The sequence below is a fragment of the Colobus angolensis genome, unplaced genomic scaffold, assembly GCF_000951035.1.
Source record: "Colobus angolensis palliatus isolate OR3802 unplaced genomic scaffold, Cang.pa_1.0 Scaffold23, whole genome shotgun sequence".
Classification (NCBI taxonomy): domain Eukaryota; kingdom Metazoa; phylum Chordata; class Mammalia; order Primates; family Cercopithecidae; genus Colobus; species Colobus angolensis.
The window spans coordinates 4,048,460-4,067,206 of record NW_012115488.1 but is presented as its reverse complement, the minus strand read 5'-3'; positions in this window follow the sequence as shown (position 1 = coordinate 4,067,206).

The following is an 18,747-nucleotide window of genomic DNA, read 5'->3' as shown; positions in this document are numbered from 1 at the left end:
ATGCTCTGAAACCTATTTTGTCTAATATTATTATAACCACTTCTGCTTTTTGAGATTAATATTTGCATAATATATCTTTTTTCATCCTATTATTTGTAATCTACTCTTTTCAAGAAATTTTAAATTAGTTTATTTTTAGCATTAAGTATTTGGCTGAGCTTTTTATCCACTATTTCACCCTCTACCTTTTGATTTGGGTATTTATGGAATTTATATTTAAAGTAATTATTGATATGATAGTGCTTAACCCTGTTACTTTGCTTTTCAGTTGTTTTACTGGTTGTCATTTACCTGTTGCTTTTTTCTTGCAGGTTTCTTGAATATGTTTTAGAATTCCATCTTTATTTTTATGTATTGTCTTTATATATATGTTTTTATATAATATATATAAATTATATATTATATGTAAATTTACATTATATTAAGTTAGGCCATATACTAGTCAATAAAAATAATAATTATATATAATATATGTATAATTATATATTATGCATAAATTTATGTAAAAATAGTATATGTCTATTACATATACATATTATATATTATATAGAATTACATTTATATATTCATATATATATATATATATATAAGGTTGGTGCAAAAGTAATTGTGGTTTTTGCCATTATTTTCAAAGGCAAAAACTGCAATTACTTTTTCACCAATCTTAAGTATATATTATTTATATATTATAATATTAATTTATATATAAATCTACAAACTTGTATATTAAAATATATATCATAATACATATATAATATGTATTATATATAAATATATGACTCTCTCTCTCTCTCTCTCTCTCTCTATATATATATATATATATATATATATAGGGGTCAGATGTCACTTCCCTCTCACCTCCATTGTCATAGATGAGAAATTCACTATCATTTGAAGAGGAGTTTCCTCACATTTAATGCATGATTTCTCTCTGGCTGGTTTCAAAATATTCTTTTCTTTACTTTTCTTGTCAATACTATAAAATTTATTTGTGTGGATTTCTTTAGGTTTGAGACTCTCAGCTTCTTGGGTGAATATGCTTGTATATTTTACCGAAGTTGGAGCATTTTAAGCATTTTTTATCTCCTCTTTTATTCTTACTTTTTTTCTCCTCTCATTCTTAGATTCTGATAATATGAATGTTGGAACTTTTGTTATTGTCCCTCAGATCTGAGTTTTTTTTTTTTTCCTTTTTAGTCTATTTTTTTCTCTTTTTCTCAGATTGAGTGAACTTTATTGTTTACTACTGAGGTTCACCAATTTTGTCTTTTGTTATTTCAATTATACTATCTCCATTTACTGCACTCATTGAGATTTTTATTTCTATTTTTTATATTTTTTCAGTTGTATAATTATTTGGTTCTTTATTATAACTTCTGTTTCTCTACTGAAATATTATATTTTAAAAAATTGTTTCAAGAGTATTTATAATCACTTCCTGACTTAATTTTATAAAAGTTGCATTAACATTCTTCTCGGATAATTTTAATTTCTGACTCATTTCAGTATTGGAATCAGTTCTTGATATCCTGGATGATTTATCATTGTATCTTAGATATTTAATTTATTGTGCTAGCAAATTCTTTTCCTGTTTATATCATTTAACATGGTATATAATCACCCTGCTCATATTTAGCACTGGATCTTGGCCTATTTTTGTTTTTGTTTTGTTTTTTGGTTATTTAATTTCTGGTCTTTTCAGTGTTGTTTTGTTATTTGCTTTTAATCTTCAGCTCAATGAAATTTAAAGGAGTTTAATTGAGCAATGATCTATTCACTAATTAGACAGTCTCCAGAATCACAGCAGATTCAAAGAGACTCCAGCACAGCCACATGGTGGTAGAAGATTTATAGACAAAAAGGGGAAATGATGTACAGAAATCAGAAGTGAGGTACAGAACAGCTGGATTGGTTACAGGTTGGCATTTGCTTTATTTGAATAGAGTTTGAACACTTAGCAGTGTAAGAATGGTTGAAGAACAGCCACTGGGATTGACCAACACTCAGCTATTGTTACAGGCACATACTGCAAAGTTAGATTTTCAATTTTGTCTACCTATTAAGTTAGGTTGCAGTTTGTCCACAAGGACTCAAATATAGAAGCATGTAGCCATATTTAGTTTGCTTTACCAATTCCCCCTTTTTGGTCATTTTCTTACTTTTTAAGAGAGATTTAACAAAACTTTAGTGATTGATGTCACTATGTCACTATCACCATAGTAACTGCACTTATTTGGTCATGAGACCCAGTTGGAAACAGTAGAACAATGAGTTTTGCAAAGGTAGGAACAAGCACTGAGTAGAGGGAACTTCCCCTTATGCTAGAATGTCCTGTTTACAGGAGAAAAACAAAACCTGGTCTGTTCTGGTCTAAGATCTTTGTGTTTCCTTAAAGTCTCAGTTTGACTATGTCACTTTTAGCAAAAGTGACTCCAGTTTTGTTTGGTTTGGTCTGTTGAGGTGTAGTGAATGAACTGAGTACAAAACAATGGTCTCCCATAATTTTGTTTTAAAAAGTTCCCCTTTTTGGTCTGGTGCTCACTTAGTTAAGAGTGTGACCAAAACTTAGGGCCTTAGTGCCATTCTCTGTTACCAGAATTTTGTGTCTGCTCTCAGCACATCAGTTATAGGTTACGGTATCCTCGTGGTCCCACATTTCTTTTAGCTCTTGTCACTTCAGTTGAAGAGAGACCATTTGATGTTATAGAGATGGCTGCATGCAAACATTTAAAACCTTTGAGAGAATATAACACACCAGGGAGACTATTATTATGACTATTGTAGGATAATACCAAGAGATTGGATTATGTTCCTTACCCAGGATCCCCATAAACCAAACCATATAAACTCAGATAGATCAAAGAATGAGTTAGATAAGGAGTTTATTTTCTTGACTAAGTGGTCTTTTTGTTAACCCCCTTCAACTGAATCTCTATAATATCCAAAGTTTTTTCCATAAGATATAAGTGCCAGTAGCTGCACAGATAATTCTCTGTCTAGCCACTTTTACTATTCAGCATAACATTTAAAAGATAATTTAAAGTCTGTTATGTAACCATAGCCTTTACAGTAAAATCTGCTATATAGCCATCATGAGGGATACATTTTGAATCACTGCTTCTTTTATTCCAAACCATGGGAAAAGAACCTAACAAATGATGCCTTCCAGAAGAGTGAAGGACTCTAACAATGTTCTCTTTAGCTCATGATGTGGGTTGAGAGGATTGTATCAATGTTCTGTTTCTGACTGATTAGGAGGCAACATATGTACCATTAAAGTTTCTCACTTACTTTGGGCCTTCATCTTTTGTATATCAAAGTATAAGATTATCCATGTACAAGTATGGCTGCAAAATCCTTCACAAACAAGTATACTCTATAAGTGCATGCAACAGACCCCTTTTCCACTTCTATTTTTTATAGAACCATAAACAATATAAAAATACTCAAAGATAAGAGTCTTGTAATAGTAGAGAAACCTTGATCCATGATTTTGGGAAAAGCTGTTCACATCAAGAATGCCATCTTCTTCTGGGGAGAAACTTCCCTAATTATCTTTACCTTTCCAAGATGTAAAGGGACTCTTATCAGTTGTGAGATTATGAACCCAAAATTTAAGGTTCTATAGTTTTGTTGCAGTGTATATGGCAAGGTCAGTTTCTCTCTGATATTTTCAGAAGAGCCAGTCTTCACGTTTTAGATTGTGAAGGGGATAATTGTCCTCAGTGAGCCATAAAAAACTTTCTTTACCTGATGAAAACACACAGTGGCACAATAACTTAGTAATATAACATCAGTCCACTTGCATGGGAAAGCTTTTATACAACCAAAAAAAGATAGATTGAAAATGAAATTGAATGAAATCCCTTTATAAATGTTTAAATTACCTAACAGGTAGCCAAATGTACCTGAAGCTTTGATTGTATTCCTCATAATATGGAACCTAATATTGGTTATAAGATATTTTCACAATTTTTAAGTCACACCACATCAATATATTTAATCAGGATCATTTGATCTTTTCTATGATGAGTCATGAAATCAGACCTTTTAATAATAAAAGCTTTAAGGATTCAGGAAGGACAAGGTGGCTGTCCTGGTTGTCCATGAGTCTATGCCTAACACTGGATTTATGTCCTCCTAAATACCAGTTTTTTCTACAGATTAGGTGCATAGCACTGTTAACTGATGGGTTATTGTAGGTAATTAACTTATACTATGGATTTCATTCAAATTGTATATCTAAACAATTTTAGTGTTGGCTGATTTAGCATGAAAATCTGGCAAAGTGTTTCCTTGGTATTCAATTAATTTTGTAGCAGTTTTGTAACCCAGTCACTCTTTTCATTAAAGTTCCAGGAATTTTTACCCAAGTCAAGAGACAAAATTTTAAAGTTATTAGAAACTTGCATTCAAGAGTGCCTTTCAGGATCCTTTCCATCCTTTCATGAACCTCCTAAATGATACCACCATGCTTTTAAAGTTTTCAGAAACTGCAATTAACTATGGAAATGACTTTAAATAGTTAAAAATACAATTAACAAGGAAATTTGCTTAATAATGTGGTCTACAATAACTTAATATGATAGCCATAATTATGATTGATAGCATATACTCAGACCTATTAGAATTTTAGAAATCCCATACAATTTGGGAACATATATTAATATAATTTACTAAAATATAACTTGAAAATTAAACATTATTTTTATTTTGACAATTCTTCCCATGTAACTTAACATGTCAAATAATCCTGTTTACTCCTCTTTTGGATGCTTCAGGGGCCCTCTGTGGCATCCCAAAGTTAGAGGTCAGAAAGGACAATTTTGAAGCTGAAATTTGATTTTGACAATCCTATAAAATATCTTGAAAGTCTAGAACAGTTAACATTATAAAATAGAATCCCAGATTGCCATAAGTCATTTATTTAGCCAACATAATGACTCAAAAATAGTAAAAAAAAAAAAAAGACAAAATCTTTACTCATCGGCAGAGGGAAGACTTAGCCTTCCAAACAGTGTACCTCTTGTTTTTCCCATCTTTTTCAGTAGTTCATTCAAAAGGCAAACAAAAACTTTCATTACCTTTTATTATTACATAAAAATATTTTTCAAGAGAGAAAGCCAAATTCATCCTTGCATTAGTCTACTATTTACAACAACCCCAATTTTTAATAAACCTTATAGACAAATCTATTCAATCTTAATCAGTTAGGCTTTAAAGTGAAATTCTCATAAACCTTTTATAATTCTTCACAATTTTTGTAAAAGAGGAGATTAGTGCTTTAAGAAAACACTGTTGTGCTTTTATACCAATGTTCAATTTATGGAAAAACAGAATAACTCCTCTTTAAATTTAGCCAATGTGTTCACACACTGAATTTCTTTTACAAGATTAAATTTTATAACCATTCCACAACTAGTTTAAACACTTAGCTTTATCTTATCTAATTTAAAACAATTCTTTAACCCTTTAAACTAGACAAAAAATTTACAGTTCTGTGTTCTCTTATAATCTTTTACCAAAAACACAATTTCACTCTCCTCACATGCCTTGCATGTAACCCTACTTTTTTCAGCAGTCTCAGTTACATGTTATAGTGGTAATTCTTAGCAACTTTCACTTTTGGTGCATAAATTTCCTTCCATAACTTACATAGATCATCTACAACATGCTTGAACTTTCTGAATTGTCTTAAACATCCCTCTTTTTAAACAAGTCATTGTACTTTAGGACAAGAATTTACCATATAAGATCTTTTCTTATATAAAATCATTTTCTTTATAATGTTCTTTGCATAGCTAGTGATCATAGCTAATTCTATGTCTCCAGACCTTAAAAGTCAACTCAGTTTATGACCTTAAAGCATTTAGCAAACCAAATATCTGACCTGCATAATTTAGACCAAATGTCTTCATTTTTGCAATAATCTTTAAAATGTTTTATTTCCCAAAGATTACTAAAATCATGTGAACTAAAAGGCATTAATCTTTTTCTTTTAAAATATTTTATTTAAATGCTTATTTTACTTTAAGTCAATTAATTAGAGTTCTTTTATATAAACATTACACACACAACATATATATAACTGCACAGACAGATAGAAAGAAGACTATTACAGTAGTTGTAAGTGTTCATTTACCAGCTTCTAAGTTTCTTAAGTAAATGACTGGCTTTAGGGTGGAGTCCTTGGAAGACCAGGGCCAAGAAAGGGTCTCTGGTGAAGAAGTCCCAAGCTGTTAGAGCTTACATATCTGTTTTTAATTAAGCTGACTTTAAACCATATCACTCTTTAATAAAAGTTATTTTAAATTGTTTATTACATAATTTTAGCCAGGCCAAACAGCTGATACTTTTGTGCTTATAAAAGGAAAATTCAAGATGGCTCATGGAGGGGAAGGGAATTTTAAAATGACAAAGGTAACACAAATATCAATTAGAAAGTACTCATTTCCTATGCTGGGAATTGAAGCATCAACCCAGCAGCCATTGTGATGGTGGAGACTGAGAAATATTGCCATGTGGTTACAAGGTCAAGCTCCCAAGGATATACAATACAAGATGGCGAATTCAACAATTTTTTTATTGACCAGCTTGCTGGGCCATCTGGAACAGTGAGTTCATGGGGTTTTAGGCATGCATTTTATCCTAAGGTACCCCTCTTTATAACAAAACAGTACAGAAAGACACACAAAGAAAACCAGATTTACTATAGCTTAAGACCAGCCTCAGAATTTTTTTTTTTCATATTAATTGGAACTTTACAGAGGAGATAAACAGTGACTTTTACCATTCATTTAACAAGTTTGCACAGAGAAAAAGAGGCCAGAAATCTGACTGGCAAGAATTCTTATCCTTTTGCCAGCATGTCAGGTTTCTGGGTTCCCTTTCATTGAGCAGCTCTAGTGACCTGGCTGGCTGCACCACATCCCTGGGACCAAGCCACAAACACAAAGAAAATTTACCTGTTTCCATTCTGGCCAGAACAAACAAAACATAGACATTAGCCCTCTGCTTAGCTCCCAATATCAAACTGGCAAGGCCCAAATGTGCTCCCAAATAGATGCCATAATCTCTAATTTTTAAAATAATTTTTGCATATTAATAGGCATCCTTAGATTAGACTAATTTGGGAACTCTCATTTTCAAATGCATTTCTGCATGTTGTTGTTCATTTGGAATGTACCACTGTAAGTTATTTTTAGTAAGATTTTGCCATTTCTGTAAGACTTCATTGCCTCCCGAGCCTAATATATAAGCCAGAAGGAGCTCAGTTTTTCAGAAATTAAGGATCCCATTTTTACCTAAAATATTGGCTTTACTCTCAGGTTCCTTTGATTAACTTAGCCAATGAAATTTTTTCTACCTAAGTGTGCAAGAAAATTAAACAAAGGGGTGGAATACAAAAATGCCTATGAATTTTCAAAAGCCAAATTTTATAACCACTACAATATTACCATTTGCTACCAGTTTCTTTCTGACCCAGTCAGATGTAAGAGGCCTCTAACTGGATCCAAGCCAGTTAATTCCCAGATCAAATCCATTCCTGGATCCGTTCCAGTTTCTGTCACAACTTCCAAACCCAGTTTGGATCAGAAACTTGCTCAAAGAAACTCAGATAACTCAAAACACAAATCTTTGGAGCTCTGAAATCCAAGAGAGAAGTTACCATGATCCCCAGCTGCTCTGAGAGATCAGTGGACACAAGTGGGTCCTGCAGGTACCTTGCTTGTTCACTCAGTGCTCCTGGGGATCATTAGAAACTCTACTTTGAAACCTGCTTCTGACACCATTTGATAAAAGAAAAATTTCAGCTGAATTAAGCTTAAAAGAGTTTAAACACTGTTATATGTGAGTTTTTAAAAATTTTTTTATCTTATTTGGATCATATTATAAATGTGTGTGTGTCTATGTGTGTCTATAGTTTGGTAAATTCTTTTGTACATGTCAAAGCATCTTCAGATGCCAGTAGGTACCAATCAATGCTATTATTTTAAGGGCTACATAGCATTCCAATGTATAGAAAAACAGAGTTTTTTTATTGAAATATAAATTGACATTAAATTACTGTTATAAATCATACATCAAGAAACACTCTTATATGTGCATTTTTCACCACCTATTTCAATATTTCCTAGTGAAAAATATGAATAAATATAATTATTGGGCCAAGTAAATTCTTTTGCCTGTTAATACATATTGCCTACTTGACCACAAAAAAAGACGGCAGTTCTTAATACAATCAGAAGTACATGAGAACTCTCACTTCCTTCATTTTCATCCTGATGCTGGGTACTATCAATATTTGAACTGTCCCCATTAGATGAGTAAAATGTTCTTTTTAAATGTTAGTGAATGCTGCATTGAGTTTATTTAACACATACAGACACACATTCATGCAGACATTTTGTTCAAAAACTTTTAAGTAAACCTATACTTCTGGTTAGTATATTTTATTTAACTTTTTAATAGCTTCCTTTAATATAAATTTATTTTTCCTTATGTCTTGATGTAAAACTGAATTTATTTGTCCAGGTTGTTAATTATGTGCTCTAGTGATATTTATTCTAAAATTATTTGTTCTCAACTAATGTGAAATGGCATTACTCTCATAACACTCCCATAAGTGATTAGCCTACACTTCTTAAATCTATACTCAGTTACAGTGACTTCTCTATTTCTGTATAAGTTAAGACATGTAAAAATTTTAATAACCCAGGGAATTAATTGGTTTAACTTTTATCTCATTTTACTTTATATACAAATGTCTTTTATGCAAATCAAATGCATATTGCATTTATTCATATAAATAAGTGTAGGGCTTTAAAATACTTTAATCTTTCACAGTGGATATAATTTCTAATTTTATAATATCTGGGAAAATAGCTTTAGCTCAGATAACTTTTTCAATTTAAGTTTTAAAACATAAATTCCTAGACTAGAATGCACTGAAGTATTGGTAGTAGCAATGATAGCAGAAGTGATAATTGGAAATAGTGTATAAAAGTTAATGAAATTAAATTAGGCAAGATTATTTAAAAACTATTATAATATCTAAAAGTATACAAATTACATAATAATTGTGAGCTAAGATAGTAACCTAAAAAGAACAGAATTAATACACTGTAAGAAAAGTCTCACTTAAATTTTGACAATGCCTAGGATATAGAGAAAAATAATGTGATGTGGGTTATGAGTCCTTAGGAGCACAGTTTTTCTCTCTTGACTAATATTATTATGACTAATAGTATCATTAGTAATTATTATGACTGTAGTCAATGTAGTGATTAAACAACGTCTGGCATCAAGGTGAGAGAGCCTTCCCTGGGTGTAGAAAACTTCAGTGTGACATTGACTAACATTACAGAGAAGAGCCTCTCACTAGATCCAATCTGTAAAGACCTGGTGGGATCTGCAGGAGGTGGGAAGCTTTTTTCCTCTCAGCTTTTTATGTTCGTGAAATAGAAGAACATAAAGTATATACAAGTTGTGAATACACAGAGTCCACTAAGAAACGTATCCTGGAGTGTGAGTGACAAGTATAATATACAGATTAACCTGCCTCTGGCATCTTATAAATGAATGGACAAATATCTCCCCATGACTTAAAATTTTCACCAGCCCTTTATGTTGACTTGTCATTACTCAATAAGTAATGCATTTCTTAAAGTTCTAAGAAATGGAATACTATTTCTGCATATTTGTTTCTGAAAGATGATTAAATCTAGTGGTATGCTAGACAGCTGACATGGACTAATGAGAGCAGACTATTAAATATTCAGGAATTCTGCAAATCGGTGGTTACACCGTTGGTTGTTGAAAATAAGCCATTGTAGAAGTATTTATGCTACAAACAAGCACCTCATTTCCATTAGCTAATTTACCAGAACACAGCTAACAATTATGTTTTATTGGCCTACGATATGCTTTCTTTTAAAGTCATCTTATTTTTAGGCTTTAATTCAATACATAAGAGAGCAGACTAATTTGCCTGTGTAGAGAATACATTGTGTGGAATTGATGCTGTGTTCTAGTTCAGTGTCTTCCAAATGTGTATCTGCTGGTCTGAGTCTGTCTGTGAATAAGACAATGAGATAATGAAGTTGAAATAAGAAAACGGAACACAGAGGAAGTTGGACATTTTCCAGGAAAATTATGGCTAATAGAGATGTACATGTTTCAAATATAACCTCTTGTCTATTCTGCACAGTGGTCAACTGTATTAGGAGTACAATTCTGGTCTTGTACTTAATTTTGCTAAAGTCTCTTTAAAGCTAGGTACTAAACATTTATTAAATGTCAAGAGAATAACTAACTATGAATTTGCATCAAAGTTCTAGAAGATATTGGAGAGATTACAGATTCAGAAGTAAAAATGCCATTAAAAGTAGAAGAAGAAGGCTGAGTGTAGTGGCTCAAGCCTGTAATCCCAGCACTTTGGGAGGCCGAAGCGGGCGGATCACGAGGTCAGAAGATCGAGACCATCCTGGCCATACAAAAATTACCTGGGTGTGGCGGTGTGCGCCTGTAATCTCAGCTACGCAGGAGGCTGAGGCAGGAAAATCACTTGAACCAGGGAGTCGGAGGGTATAGTGAGCCGGCATCGCACCACTGCATTCCAGCTTGGTGACAGAGGGAGACTCTATCTCAAAAATAATAATAATAATAAATAAAATAAAATAAAGTGGAAAAAGAACAAGGACATCCTTAGTGGTTTGCTTAATTCCTAAGACAGCTGTTATTTAGCATGCATGAAAATCACCAGGGTGCCTCGTTAAGAAAGAATTTCTGATTCAGTAGGTCAGCAATGGAGCCTGGGTTGTTTGCATTTCTAACAACTTTATACGTTATGCTGGTGCTGCTCGTTAAGATATAATACTTTGAGAAAACCACTGTCATAAGGAGAGAAGCTGTTTCTTTCTAATCTTGTATTCTTATCTATCCTAGCTAATTAATAAATATTTGTTGAACTGGGTTTCTCATCTAAATTAGGGAATAGAGAAGCTAATGTTCTCTACTGAATAAGAAAAAAAAAACAGGAAAAAAAGAAGATATGTTTAGTTTTTATTGTGCAAATGATCAATTACATGTTAACATATCAATTATACCAGAACATATTAATATGAGTATTTTTCATATCCCATAAATGTATGACATAAATATCTTCATATGAAATATAGAATGTGTGATTTTTGCATTTTTGGCTATCAATTGATGAAATATTTAGAATCCAAAGAATGATTCTAATGTACAAGCAGAAAAAGAGACAGATATTTCTACTAGGAGGTTGAGGCAGGAGAATCACTTGAACTTGGGAGGTGGAGGTTGCAGTGACATGACATCATGCTACTGCACTCCAGTCTGGGTGACAGAGTGATACTCCATCTCAAAAAAAAAAAAAAAAATCGTATTTACAAAATGATAAATTAAATATTTAAGAAAGTAAATACTTGTAAAGTTGTATAATAAATGAAGGTAATATTAACATGAAAATTCTTTAAAAGGAATGATGTAAGAATGCTCACATGACTTATTACTAAGGCATCGACATCAAAAATAAGAAAAGATGAAAGAGAAAAGAGGCCAAGAAAAGTGAGATTAATATTTTACACTAAATTATACCTATATCTGGTGCAATTTGTATTTTTTTTTTCAAATTTTTGAAGTAATTTTGGGTTAACAGAAGAGTTGCAAGAATAATTCATTGTTATATGTTTCACTAGCTTCCCCTAATGTTAATATTTTACACAACCATAGTACAATTATCAAAACTAAGCAATTACTATAGATACAACATTATTAACTAAGCGACAGATTTACTCAAATATCATCATTTTTTTTTGGTTAATGGCCTTTTTTGTTGTTGTTCTAAAATCCAATCCAAGTTTTCAACATTGTCATACCTCATTTTCTTCAATTTGTGACAATTTCTCTGTGTTTTCTGTTTTATTACCTTGATAGCTTAGAAGCATACTAGTAAATCATTTTTAGAATGCCCTTCATTATGGCCTTGTCTGATATTTTCTTAGATTATATTGAGGTTATATATCTTAGGGAAGAATAACTCAGAAAAGATGGTGTGTTTCTTAGCGCATTATTTTGGGGATTCATAATCTCAATATGTGTTATTACTGCTGATTGTAACATTGATCAGTAGATTAAAGTGATGACTGCCAAGTTTCTTCACTAGAAGACTTTTATTCTTCCCTTAGTATTTTTTAAATTATTGCAAGAGCTATTTTTAGACCATGTAATATCCAATTTTTCTTACCTTTTGACCATTAATTTTAAAACTATCTGTGGATGTTGCCTTTAGCAAATGTTACTATGGTCTTCTAATGATGATTTCCTATTTCTCTCACTTTTGTCATTCTTATGAATTTGAAATCTTTCTGTTGGAAAGACTTACGCCCTCATATTTACTTATTCAGTCATTAACATATATAAGTATGGACTCAGGAGTATTATTTTATTTGGGGGGGTTTAATTCAACACTGTAAGTATGTATTTTGTTGTTCAAATTGTTCCAGTTTTGGCCCTTAGGAGTTCTGAGTGAGCTCTGACATTTATTCTTCATGCTCCTATTTTTGTTTGTTTGCTTGTTTTTAATTTACAACTTCTTCAGTGATGGCATTATAAGAAACTCTAGGCATGTTTTGTTTTGTCCTTGATCCAGCTCTGAATCAACCACTTCTCTAAGGGTTTCTGGATCCTTTTATTAAAAAACTAAGGTCTGTAGAAGCTAGCATCTGGTTCCTGGATGTACTGATTGCTTCTGGCATGACACAACTAACAGAGCTAGAAAATACACACACACACACACACACACACACATATATATACACACACACACACTTATACATGTGTAAACAGATAATCTATATTAATTTTTGCATCTCTCTGTATGTATCTATAAATAAGTTCATACTGAAACCTGCAACATCAATCCAAAAGCACAAGGTTCATTTTGGACTTATCCCTTTGCTCACTTGTAATTTCTTTCTCCAGAAACTTAGTTCTCATTATCTATTACGTATTTTGTTATTCTTCAATCATAACATATATACATATATCAACTAGTTATAGAACTGCTAGCCCATATTGCTGTGGAAAAATTTATTCATTGCTAAATAACAAATGGGATAAAGAAACATAAAGAAATGTTTTTTAAAATTGAAGTGAATAAAATGTAACATACAACATAAAATTTGTGGGATGTGCTAAAGAGATGTTTAAAGGAAAAAAATTAGCACTAACTGTTTATGCTAGAAAAGAACAAAGGTATAAAATCAATAATTTGGCCAGGTGTGGTGGCTCACACCTGTAAACCCAGCACTTTGGGAGGCCAAGGCAGGTGGATCATGAGATCGGGAGTTCAAGACCAGCCTGACTAACATGGAGAAACCCTATCTCTAATAAAAATACAAAATTAGCTGAGTGTGATGACATATGCCTGTAATCCCACCTACTCGGGAGACTGAGGAAGGAAAATCACTTGAACCTGGGAGACGGAGCTTGTGGTGAACCAAGATCAGGCCATTGCAGTCCAACCTGGGCAACAAGAGCAAAATTCCGTCTCAAAAAAAAAAGGAAAAATAAGTAATTTAAGCTTAAGAAACTAATGAAACAGAAGAAAATGAAAAGCAAAGCAATCAGTAAAAATAGATACATAAACCAATTCAATTTGAGTGATTTTTTTTTTTTTTTTTGACACAAAGTCTTGCTATGTCACCCAGGCTGGAGTGCAGTGGCCTGATCTCAGCTCACTACAAGCTCCGCCTCCCGGTTTCATGTCATTCTGCTGCCTCAGCCTCCCCAGTAGCTGGGACTACAGGCGCCCGCCACCACGCCCGGCTAATTTTTTGTATTTTTAGTAGAAAGGAGATTTCACCATGTTAGCCAGGATGGTCTCGATCTCCTGATCTTGTGATCCGCCCGCCTCGGCCTCCCAAAGTGTTGGGATTACAGGCGTGTGCCACCGCACCTGGCCAATTTGAGTGATTTTTATCCAACCATCTTCAAGATCACTGATATTTTCCTTGTATGCATCTTATCTATTGATGATCTGTCTGTATTACAGTTCTTCAAAACAAAACAAAACCCAGAATCAATAGGATATGCATATTGATATTATAGAAGGTATTTCTTATAAGGGATTGACTGAAGTGATTATGGACGCTGAGAAGTCCCACAATCTTCAGTCTGCAAGCTGGAAGTCCAGGAAAGTTGTTGGGTAGTTTTAGTTCAAATCTAAGGACCAGAGGAGCCAATTGTGTAAGTCCCTGTCAAAGTCCAAAAGCCAGAGAATCAAGAGCAGCAAGGTCCACAATCAGAACTAGATGGATGTCTCAGCTCAAGCACACAGGAAATTTCTCCTTCTCTCTCTCCTTTTTTTTTTTTTTTTTTCAGTTCAGATCCTCGGTGGTTTAAATGATGCCTACTCACATCAGTAAGGTTAAGCTTCTTCACTCAGTCTACCAATTCAAATACTAATCTCTTAGATGTACCTTTAGAGACACACCCAGAAATAATGTTTTACTAGCTATCTGGGTATCCTTTAGTTCAATCAAGTTCAATCAATTCAGTTCAATCACAAATTATATGTGTCAGGTTGACACATATAATTAACCATAATGAAGTCCAAGACATTCTTCATTTCTACAACTATGTTTTTCCTTTGTAGCATTTCCACTAGATTATTTTTTATAGATGAAAACTATAACTTTGCTGAAATTACTCATCTGGTCTTGCATGCTGTCTGCCTTTTCTACTTGAGTGTTTTAAATGTTTGGTATGCTTTAAAAACAAAGCAAAAACCTGTCATATATTTCTGTCATGCCTAAGCCTATTTCTCATGGTTGCTTTTTCTTGAGGGGCTGATTTATCTTTCCTTTTCATATACTTAATAATGTTTTGGTTGAAAACTAGACGTGTGTGCAAGACTGAAGAGACTGAGATAAATAGCTTGCACATGAACACATTTTTTTTTCTAATGTTCTTTAGTGAGAGGTTCTGAGTTATTACAATTAGGAGCTGGGTTGGTATTGAGGTTTGTTTATTTGTCTGTATGTTATCGTTACCCTTAGCACATCACATACTTTAAATTCTATTAGCAAAATCTTGTATTTATAGTGGAAACTGGTTTGCCAGAGTTGTTTTGTTTGTTTTTAAACACTTCAGAGTTTGACACCCTGTCACTTTAGTGCTCTTCTTGCACTATGCCACAGAGATGCTTTGTCTCTTGCAATTAACTGTCTACACCATTCTTACTAGCCTTGGTTTTTAATTGGTTGGTAGTTGGTCTGTTGATAGGAATGGGAGTAGGAGATATTCTCTTTTATTTTATTAAGCCTCACTATCTGGCAGGCATAGCATCTGTGGATCTAAGAAGTGTGGCCTTTTCAGTGTTCTAGTCCCTCCCAGGGTGGTAGTCTGAGTCCAGGATAAATTCTCTCTCTCTCTCTCTCTCTCTCTTTATTTTTTTTAAATTTTACTCTAAGTTTTGGGATACATGTGCAGAATGTTTGGGTTTGTTACATAGGTATACATGTGCCATGATGGTTTGCTGCACCCGTCAACTCATCATCTGCATTAGATATTTCTCCTAATGCTATCCCTACCCTAGCCTCATAACCCCCATCAGGCCCTGGTGTGTGATGTATCCCTTCCTGTGTCAATGTGTTCTCCTTGTTCAACTTCTATGTATCTGTGAGAAAATGTTGTGTTTGGTTTTCTGTTCTTGTGTTTGTTTGCTGAGAATGATGGTTTCCAACTTCATCTATGTCCCTGCAAAGGACATGAACTCATCCCTTTTTATGGCTGCATAGTATTCCATGGCATATATGTGCCACATTTTCTTTCTCCAGTCTATGATTGATGGGCATTTGGGTTGGTTCCAAGTTTTTGCTATTGTGAACAGTGCTGCAATAAACATATGTGTGCATGTGTCTTTACAGTAGAATGATTTTTAATCCTTTGGGTATATACCCAGTGATGGGATTGCTGGGTCAAATGGTATTTCTTGTTCTAGATTCTTGAAGAATCACCACATTGTCTTCCACAATGGTTGAACTAATTTACACTCCAACCACAGTGTAAAAGTGTTCCTTTTTCTCCACATCCTTTCCGGCATCTGTGGCTTCCTGACTTTCAAATGATCGCCATTCTATCTGGCGTGAGATGGTCTCTCATTGTGGTTTTGATTTGCATTTCTCTAATGACCAGTGATGATGAGCTTTCTTTCATATGTTTGTTGGCTGCATAAATGTCTTATTTTGAGAAGTGTAGGTTCATATCCTTTGTCCAATTATTGATGGGGTAGTTTGTTTTTTTCTTGTTAATTTCTTAAGTTCTTTGCAAATTCTGGGTATTAGCCCTTTGTCTGTTGGATAGATTGCAAAAGTTTTCTTCCATTCTGTAGGTTGCCTGTTCACTCTGATGATAGTTTCTTTTGATGTGCAGAAAGAAGCTCGTTAGTTTAATTAGATCCCATTTGTCAATTTTGGCTTTTGTTGCCATTGCTTTTGGTATTTTAGTCATGAAGTCTTTGCCCATACCTATGTTCTGAATGATATTGCCTAGGTTTTCTTCCAGGGTTTTTATGGTTTTATGTATTTTGCATTCTTACTTCTCCCTCAAAGTTAGACTTTTCTGTTGTGTATATGATTCCTAAATAGATACTTATTAGTGCACTAAGTATGACAGTGTTTATTGCCTTTCTTTCCACAGATTAGAGCTTTTCTTTATTAAGAAAATAATCTGTCAAAATCTAAATAAGAGCTTATGAGATAGTAATTGGAATTACATTGACTCTGTAGATCAACTTAGAAAGAACTGACATGTAAAAGATCTTGAATCTTCCAATTCTTGAATGCTAAACATCTATTCATTTATTTGCATGTTTGATTTATTTCATCAGAGTTTTGTGGTTTTCTGCACATAGATTCTAAATACATTTTGATAGGCTTAGACTTAATTTTTTTGGTGCTAATATAAACCCTATTTTTTAAATTTAAAATTTCAGTTGTTCATTACTGTTATATAGGAATGCATTTGACATTTGGATATCACATTAATACTTTATCTTGGGATGTTGCTAAAATTAGTTCCCAATTTTTTTTTTTTTAATTCTTTAGGATTTTCTACATACATAATAATGTCATCTGTAAAGAAGAACATTTATTTCTTACTCTCTAATTTGTACACTTTTTTATTATTCTTTCTTGTCTTATTGCACTAGATATGACTTCTAGTGTGGTGATTAATAGAAAATAGTGACAGAAAACTTTCTTTCCTTGCTTTCTAAAGGAAGAAAGTAACTATTTTCTCACCATTAAATGTGATGTTAGACGAAGAGTTTTTTTCTAGATGTTCTTTTTCTGTTTTAAATGTTTATACCTAAATTCCATGAAATTTTTGTTATAAATGAGTGTTGGATTTTGTCAAATTCCTTTGACATCATTTGACATGATCATAATTTTTTTTCCTTAGCCTACTGATGTGATAGATTACATTGCTTTATTTTTAAATGTTGAACTAGCCTTGTTTATTTAAAATTAATCCTACTTGACCATCATGTTTACTTCATTTTAGACACTGTCAGATTTTATTTACTAACGTTTTGTTGAAGAATTTTGCATCTGTGTTGATGAGCAATATTCATCTCTGGTTTTCCCTTCTTGCGATATCTTTATGAATTTTGGTATTAGGATAACTTTGGTTTCACAAATGGAATTAGACCTTCTTTACTCTGCTTCTATTTTCTGAAAAAATACTGTGGAAAAGATATTTTTCTTCCTTAAATGTTTGGTAAAACTCACGAGTCAGCGCATCCAGGCCAGGTGCTTCCTTTTTTTTTTTAAGTTATTTATAATTGATTTAATATCTTTAGTAGATATAAGCCTATTGAAGCTATCCATTTCTCCTCACGTATAGTTTATAAGTTTCTGTCTTTCAACAAATAGATCCGTTTTATCTAAGTTTTCAAATGAGTGGGAAGGTATTTCTTGTAGTATACTTCGTGATACTTACATTGTCAATAACAGTAGTAGTTATCATCTCTGTATCATAAAAGATTTTGTTGTCTTCTCCTTTTTGTATTTTCGTTGCTCAGCCTGGCTAGATATTAATCAATTGTGATGATCTTTTAAAGAACCAACTTTTAGTTTTGCTGACTTATAATTTTTTTTATTTTTATTTTTCTTGACTTTTGCTAAAATTTTTCATATTCTTCTTTTTACTTTATGCTTATATCACTCTTCTTCCCATTGTTTCCTAAGGTGAAATCTTAAGATTGTTGTTTTAGATCTTTCTGGTTATTCATAATTGTTTTGAATGCTCTACATTTTCCTTTGAGCACTATTTTTACTCTCTCTCAAATTTTGATATTTTATTTTCATGTTTATTTAGTTCAAAATATTTTAAAAATTATCTTGAGAGTTTATCTTTGTGTGTTATTTAGGGATGTGTTGTTTAATCTTCAAATATTTGAGTATTTTCTATTTTTTTGTTGTTGATTTAAAGTTTAGTTCCATTGTGTTTTGAAAATATACTTTGTGAAGCATTCCCTTTTAAAACTCCTATTCAACATAGTGTTGGAAGTTCTGGCTAGGACAATCAGGCAAGAGAAAGAAATCAAGGGTATTCAATTAGGAAAAGAAGAAGTCAAATTATCCTTGTTTGCAGATGACATGATTGTATATTTAGAAAACCCCATTGTCTCAGCCCAAAATCTGCTTAAGCTGATAA